This window comes from Palaemon carinicauda, chromosome 9, assembly GCF_036898095.1.
Source record: "Palaemon carinicauda isolate YSFRI2023 chromosome 9, ASM3689809v2, whole genome shotgun sequence".
In the NCBI taxonomy this organism is placed as follows: domain Eukaryota; kingdom Metazoa; phylum Arthropoda; class Malacostraca; order Decapoda; family Palaemonidae; genus Palaemon; species Palaemon carinicauda.
In genome coordinates this window covers 107157116-107164615 of record NC_090733.1, presented here as the reverse complement: position 1 = coordinate 107164615, position 7500 = coordinate 107157116, and positions in this window count along the sequence as shown.

The window sequence follows — 7500 nt, the reverse complement described above, 5'->3', positions numbered from 1 at the left end:
GAGAGAGTAAGTGATACATATAATGAGAGAATATAAGACAGACCAAGAGACTAGGTAAGCAATATAATAAGAGAATAGGTGAGCCATATAATGAGACACAGGTGAGAGGTAGAAAGAGAATATGTGAGTTCCGGAATGATAACATAGGTGGGACGTATGCTACTATAAGAGAATAGGAAAGACTTGGAATAATAGAATAGGTGGGACGTAGGCTACTATAAGAGGATGGGTGGGACGTAGGCTACTATAAGAGAATGGGTGGGACGTAGGCTACTATAAGAGAATGGGTGGGACGTAGGCTACTATAAGAGAATGGGTGGGACGTAGGCTACTATAAGAGGATGGGTGGGACGTAGGCTACTATAAGAGAATGGGTGGGACGTAGGCTACTATAAGAGAATAGGTGGGACGTAGGCTACTATAAGAGAATGGGTGGGACGTAGGCTACTATAAGAGAATAAGTGGGACGTAGGCTACAATAAAAGAATAGGTGACTTGGAATAGTAGAATAGGTAGGACGTAGCTACTATAAAAAAAATAGGTGAGACTTATAATTATAGAATAAGTGGGACGTAAGCTACTCTATGAGAACAGGTGAGACTTGGAGTAATGGAATAGGTGGGAGGTAGGCTACTATAAGATAATAGGTGAGACTTGTAATTATAGAGTAAGTGGGACGTAAGCTACTGTATGAGAACAGGTGAGACTTGGAGTAATGGAATATGTGGGACGTAGGCTACTATAAGAGAATAGGCGAGATTTGGAATAATAGAATAGGTAGGACGTAGGCCACTATAAGAGAATAGGGGAGACTTGTAATAATAAAATAAGTGAGACGTAGGCTACTGTATGAGAACAGTTGAGACTTGGAGTAATGGAATAGGTGGGAAGTAGGCTACTATTAGAGAATAGGTGAGACTTGTAATTATAGAGTAAGTGGGACGTAGGCTACTGTATGAGATCAGTTGAGACTTGGAGTAATGGAATAGGTGGGACGTAGGTTACTATAAGAGAATATGTGAGACTTGCAATAATAGAATAAGTGGGACGTAGTCTACTATAAGAGAATAGGTGAGACTTGGAATAATAGAATAGGTAGGACGTAGGCTACTACAAGAGAATAGGTGAGACCTGGATTAATAGAATAGATAGGACGTAGGCTACTATAAGAGAACAGGTGAGACTTGGAGTAATGGAATAGGTGGGAAGTAGGCTACTATTAGAGAATAGGTGAGACTTGTAATTATAGAGTAAGTGGGACGTAGGCTACTGTATGAGATCAGTTGAGACTTGGAGTAATGGAATAGGTGGGACGTAGGTTACTATAAGAGAATAGGTGAGACTTGGAATGATAGAATAGGTAGGACGTAGGCTACTATAAGAGAACAGGTGAGACTTGGAGTAATGGAATAGGTGGGAAGTAGGCTACTATAAGAGAATAGGTGAGACTTGGAATAATAGAACATATGCGACGTAGGCTACTCTAAGAGAACAGCTGAGACTTCGAGTAATGGATTGGGTGGGACGTATGCTACAATAAGAGAATAGATGAGACTTAGAAAATAGAATAGGTAGGACGTAAGATACTATAAGAGAATAGGTGAAACTTGGAATAATAGAATAGGTAGGACGTAGGCTACTATAAGAAAATAGGTGACACTTGGAAAATAGAAAAGGTAAGGCGTAGGCTACTATAAGAGAATAGGTGAGATATAGAATAATAGAATAGATGGGACGTATGCTACTCATAGAGAACAGGGGAAACTTGGAGTAATGGAATGAGTGGGAAGTAAGCTACAATAAGAGAAAAGGTGAGACTTAGAAAATGAAATAGGTAGGACGTAGGCTACTCTACGAGAACAGGTGAGACTTGGAGTAATGGAATAGGTGGGACGTAGGCTACTATAAGAGAATAGGTGAGACTGGGAAAATAGAATAAGTAGAATGTAGGCTTCTATAAGAGAATAGGAGAGACATGGAATAATAGAATAGATGGAACGTAAGCTACTCTAAGTAAATACGTGAGACTTGGAATAATGGAAAAGGTAGGACGTAGGCTATTATAAGAGAAAAGGTGAGACTTGGAGTAATAGAATAGGTAGGACGTAGGCTACTATAATAGAATAGGTTAGACTTGGAATAATAGAATAGATTGGATGTAGGCTACTATAAGAGAATAGGTGAGACTTGAAATAATAGAATAAATGGGACGTAGGCTACAATAAGAGAATAGGTGAGACTTGGAATAATAGAATAAATGGGACATAGGCAACTATAATAGAATAGGTGAGACTTGGAATATTAGAATAAATGGGACGTACGCAATATTAATAGTATGGGTGAGACTTGGAATAATAGAATAGATTGGACGTAGGCTACTATAAGAGAATAGATGAGACTTGGAAAAATAGAATAAATGAGACGTAGGCTACAATAAGAGAATAGGTGAGACTTGGAATAATAGAACAAGTAGGACGTAGGCTACTATAAGAGACTAGGTGATACTTGGAATAATAGAATAGGTAGGACGTTGGTTATTATAAGAGAATAGGTGAAACTTGGAATAATTGAATAGGTAGGACGTAGGCTACTATAATAGAATAGGTGAGACTTGGAATAATAGAATAAATGGGACGTACACAATAATAATAGAATGGGTGAGACTTGGAATAATAAAATAGATTGGACGTAGGCTACTATAAGAGAATAAGTGAGACTTGGAAAAATAGAATAAATGGGACACAGGCTACAATAAGAGAATAGGTGAGACTTGGAATAATAAAATAGGTAGGACGTAGGCTACTATAATAGAATAGGTGAGACTTGGAATAATAGAATAAATGGGACGTACGCAATAATAATAGAATGGGTGAGACTTGGAATAATTGAATAGATTGGACGTAGGCTACTATAAGAGAATAGGTGAGACTTGGAAAAATAGAATAAATAGGACGTAGGCTACTATAAGAAAATAGATGAGACTTGGAATAATAGAATAGGCAGGACGTACGCTACTATAAGAGACTAGGTGAGACTTATAATAATAAAATATGTGGACGGTGGCTATTGTAAGAGAATAGGTAAGACTTGGAATAATAAAATAGGAAGGACGTAGGCTACTGTAAGAGAATAGGTGACACTTGGAGGAATAATAGTATAGAGGGGATATACGTTACGATAAGATAATAGTTGAGACTTGGAATAACAGAATAGGAGGGATGTAGGCTACATTAAGATAATAGGTGAAACATGGAATAATAGAATAGGTGGGATGTAGGCTATAATAAAATAATAGGTGAGACTTGGAATAATAGAATAGGTGGGACGTAGGCTGTTGTAAGAGAATACGTGAGACTTGGAAAAATAGAATAGGTGGGATGTAGGCTATAATAAAAGAATAGTTGAGAATGGGAATAATAGAATAGGTGAGATGTAGGCTAGAATAAGAGAAGAGGTGAGACGTGGAATAATAGAATATAGGCTATAGTAAGAGAATAGGTGAGACGTGGAATAATAGAATAGGTGGGATGTAGGCTACAATAAAATAATAGGTGAGACTTGGAATAACAGAATAGGAGGAACGTAGGCTGTTCTAAGAGAATAGGTGAGACTTGGAATAATAAAATAGGTGGGATGTAGGCTACAATAAGATAATAGGTAAGACTTGGAATAATAGAATAAGTGGGATGTAAGCTACAATAAGATAATAGGTGAGACTTAGAATAATAGAATAGGAAGAACGTAGGCTGTTGTAAAAGTATTGGTGAGACTTGGAATAATGAAATAGGTTGGATGTAGGCTACAATAAGAGAATAGGTAAGACTTGGAATAATAGAATAGGTAGGATGTAGGCTACAATAAGAGAATAGGTGAGACGTGGAATAATAGAATAGGTGGGATGTAGGCTACAGTAAGAGAATAGGTGAGACGTGGAATAATAGAATAGGTGGAATGTAGGCTACAGTAAGAGAATAGGTGAGAAGTGGAATAATAGAATAGGTGGGATGTAGGCTATAATAAGATAATAGGTGAGACTTGGAATAACAGAATAGGAGGAACGTAGGCTGTTGTAAGAAAATAGGTTAGACTTAGAAAAATAGAATAGGTGGGGTGTAGGCTACAATAAGAGAATAGGTGAGACGTGGAATAATAGAATAGGTGGGATGTAGGCTACAGTAAGAGAATAGGTGAGACGTGGAATAATAGAATAGGTGGGATGTAGGCTACAGTAAGAGAATAGGTGAGAAGTGGAATAATAGAATAGGTGGGATGTAGGCTATAATAAGATAATAGGTGAGACTTGGAATAACAGAATAGGAGGAACGTAGGCTGTTGTAAGAGAATAGGTGAGGCTTGGAATAATAGAATAAGTTGGATGTAGGCTACAATAAGAGAATATGTGAAACTTGGAATTGAAGAATATGTGGGATGTAGGCTACAATAAAATTATAGGTGAGACTTGGAATAATAGAATAGGTGGGATATAGGCTATAATAAAAGAATAGGTGAGACTTGGAATAATAGAATAGGTGGGATGTAGGCTATAATAAAAGAATATGTGAGACTTGGAATAATAGAATAGGTAGGAAGTAGGCTAAAATCAGAAAATAGGTGAGACTTGTAATAATAGAATAGGTGGACATAGGCTATTATAAGAGAATAGGTAAGACTTGGAATAATAGAATAGGTGGGACGTAGGCTGTTGTAAGAGAATAGGTGAGACTTGGAATAATAGAATAGGTGGGATGTAGGCTATAATAAAACAATAGGTTAGACTTGGAATAACAGAATAGGTGGGATGTAGGCTATAGTAAAAGAATAGGTGAGAATGGGAATAATAGAATAGGTAGGACCTAGGCCACAGTAAGAGAATAGGTGAGACTTGGAATAATAGAATAGGTGGGATGTAGGCTACAATGAGAGAATAGGTGAGGCATGGAATAATAGAATAGGTAGGACGTAGGCTATTGTAAGAGAATAGGTGAGACTTGGATTAATAGAATAGGTCGACGTAGGCTACAATAAGAGAATAGGTGAGACGTGGAATAATAGAACAGGTGGGATGTAGGCTACAATAAGATAATAGGTGAGACTTGGAATAATAGAATAGGTGGGATATAGGCTATAATAAAAGAATAGGTGAGAATGGGAATGATAGATTAGGTAGGACGTGGGCCGCAGTAAGAGAATAGATTTGACGTAGGCTATAATAAAAGAATAGGTGAGACCTGGAGTAATAGAATAGGTGGGATATGGGCTACAATAAGATAATAGGTGTGACTTGGAATAATAGAATTGGTGGGATGTAGGCTATAATAAAAGAATAGGTGAGACTTGGAACAATAGAATAGTTTGGACGTAGGCTACAATACGAGAATAGGTGATACGTGGAATAATAGAATAGTTGGGATGTAGGCTACAATAAGAGAATAGGTGAGACTTGGAATAATAGAATTGGTGGGATGTAGGCTATAATAAAAGAATAGGTGAGACTTGGAACAATAGAATAGTTTGGACGTAGGCTACAATAAGGTAATAGGTGAGACTTGGAATAATAGAATAGGTGGGATGTAGGCTATAATAAAAGAATAGGTGAGACTTGGAACAATAGAATAGTTTGGACGTAGGCTACTATAAGAGAATAGGTGAGACGTGGAATAATAGAATAGGGGGGATATAGGCTATAATAAAAGAATAGGTGAGACTTGGAACAATTGACTAGTTTGGACGTAGGCTACAATAAGAGAATAGGTGAGACGTGGAATTATAGAATTGGTGGGATGTAGGCTATAGTAAAAGAATAGGTGAGACTTGGAACAATTGAATAGTTTGGACGTAGGTTACAATAAGAGAATAGGTGAGACGTGGAATAATAGAATAGGTGGGATGTAGGTTACAATAAGATAATAGGTGAGACTTGGGATAATAGAATAGGTGGGATGTAGGCTACAATAAGAGAATAAGTGAGACTTGGGATAATAGAATAGGTGGTATGTAGGCTATAATAAAATAATAGGTGAGACCTGGAGTAATAGAATAGGTGGGATATGGGCTACAATAAGATAATATGTGTGACTTGGAATAATAGAATAGGTGGGATGTAGGCTACAATAAGGTAATAGGTGAGACTTGGAATAATAGAATAGGTGGGATGTAGGCTACAATAAGAGAATAGGTGAGACGTGGAATAATAGAATTGGTGGGATGTAGGCTATAATAAAAGAATAGGTGAGACTTGGAATAATAGAATAGATGGGACGTATGCTGTTGTAAGAAAATAGGTGAGACTTGGAATAATGGAATTGGTGGGATGTAGGCTATAATAAAAGAATAGGTGAGATTTGGAATAATAGAATAGTTCGACGTAGGCTACTAAAAGAGAATAGGTGAGACTTGGAATAATAGAATAAATGGGACGTAGGCTACTATGAGAGAATAGGTGAGACTTGGAATAATAGAATTAATGGAACGTAGGCTACTATAACAGAATACGTGAGACTTGGAATAATAGAATAAATGGAACGCAGGCTACTATAAGAGAATAGGTGAGACTTGGAATAATAGAATAAATGGGACGTAGGCTACTATACGAGAATAGGTGAGACTGGGAATAATAGAATAAATGGGACGTAGGCTACTATAAGAGAATAGGTGAGACTTGGAATAATAGAATAAATGGAACGTAGGCTACAATAAGAGAATAGGTGAGACTTGGAATAATAGAATAAATGGGACGTAGGCTACTATGAGAGAATAGGTGAGACTTGAAATAATAGAATAGGTAGGACGTTGGCTATTATAAGAGAATAGATAAGAATTGGAATAATAGAATAGGTGGACGTGGGCTATTGTAAGAGAAAAGGTAAGACATGGAATTATAGAATAGGTGGGACGTAGGCTACTTTAAGAGAATAGGTGAGGCATGGAATAATAGAATAGTTGGGATGTAGGCTACTTTGGAAGAATAGGTGAGACATGGAATAATAGAATAGGTGGGATGTAGGCTACAATAAGAGAATAGGTGAGGCATGGAATAATAGAATAGGTAGGACGTAGGCTACTACAAGAGAATATGTGACACGTGGAATAATAGAATAGGTGGAATAAAGGCTACAATAAGATAATAGGTGAGACCTGGAATAATAGAATAGGTGGGACGTAGGCTGTTGTAAGAAAATAGGTGAGACTTGGAATAATAGTATAGGTGGGATGTAGGCTATAATAAAAGAATAGGTGAGGTTTGGAATAATAGAATAGGTGGGACGTAGGCTACAATAAGAGGTTAGGTGAGACTTGGAATAATAGAGTAGGTAGGACGTAGGCTACTATAAGAGAATGAGTGAAACTTGGAAAAATAGAATAAATGGGACGTAGGCTACAATAAGAGGATAGGTGAGACGTGGAATAATAGAATAGGTGGGACATAGGCTATTGTAAGAGAATAGCTGAGACTTAGAATTATAGAGTAGGTAGGACATGAAATAATAGAATAGATGGAAC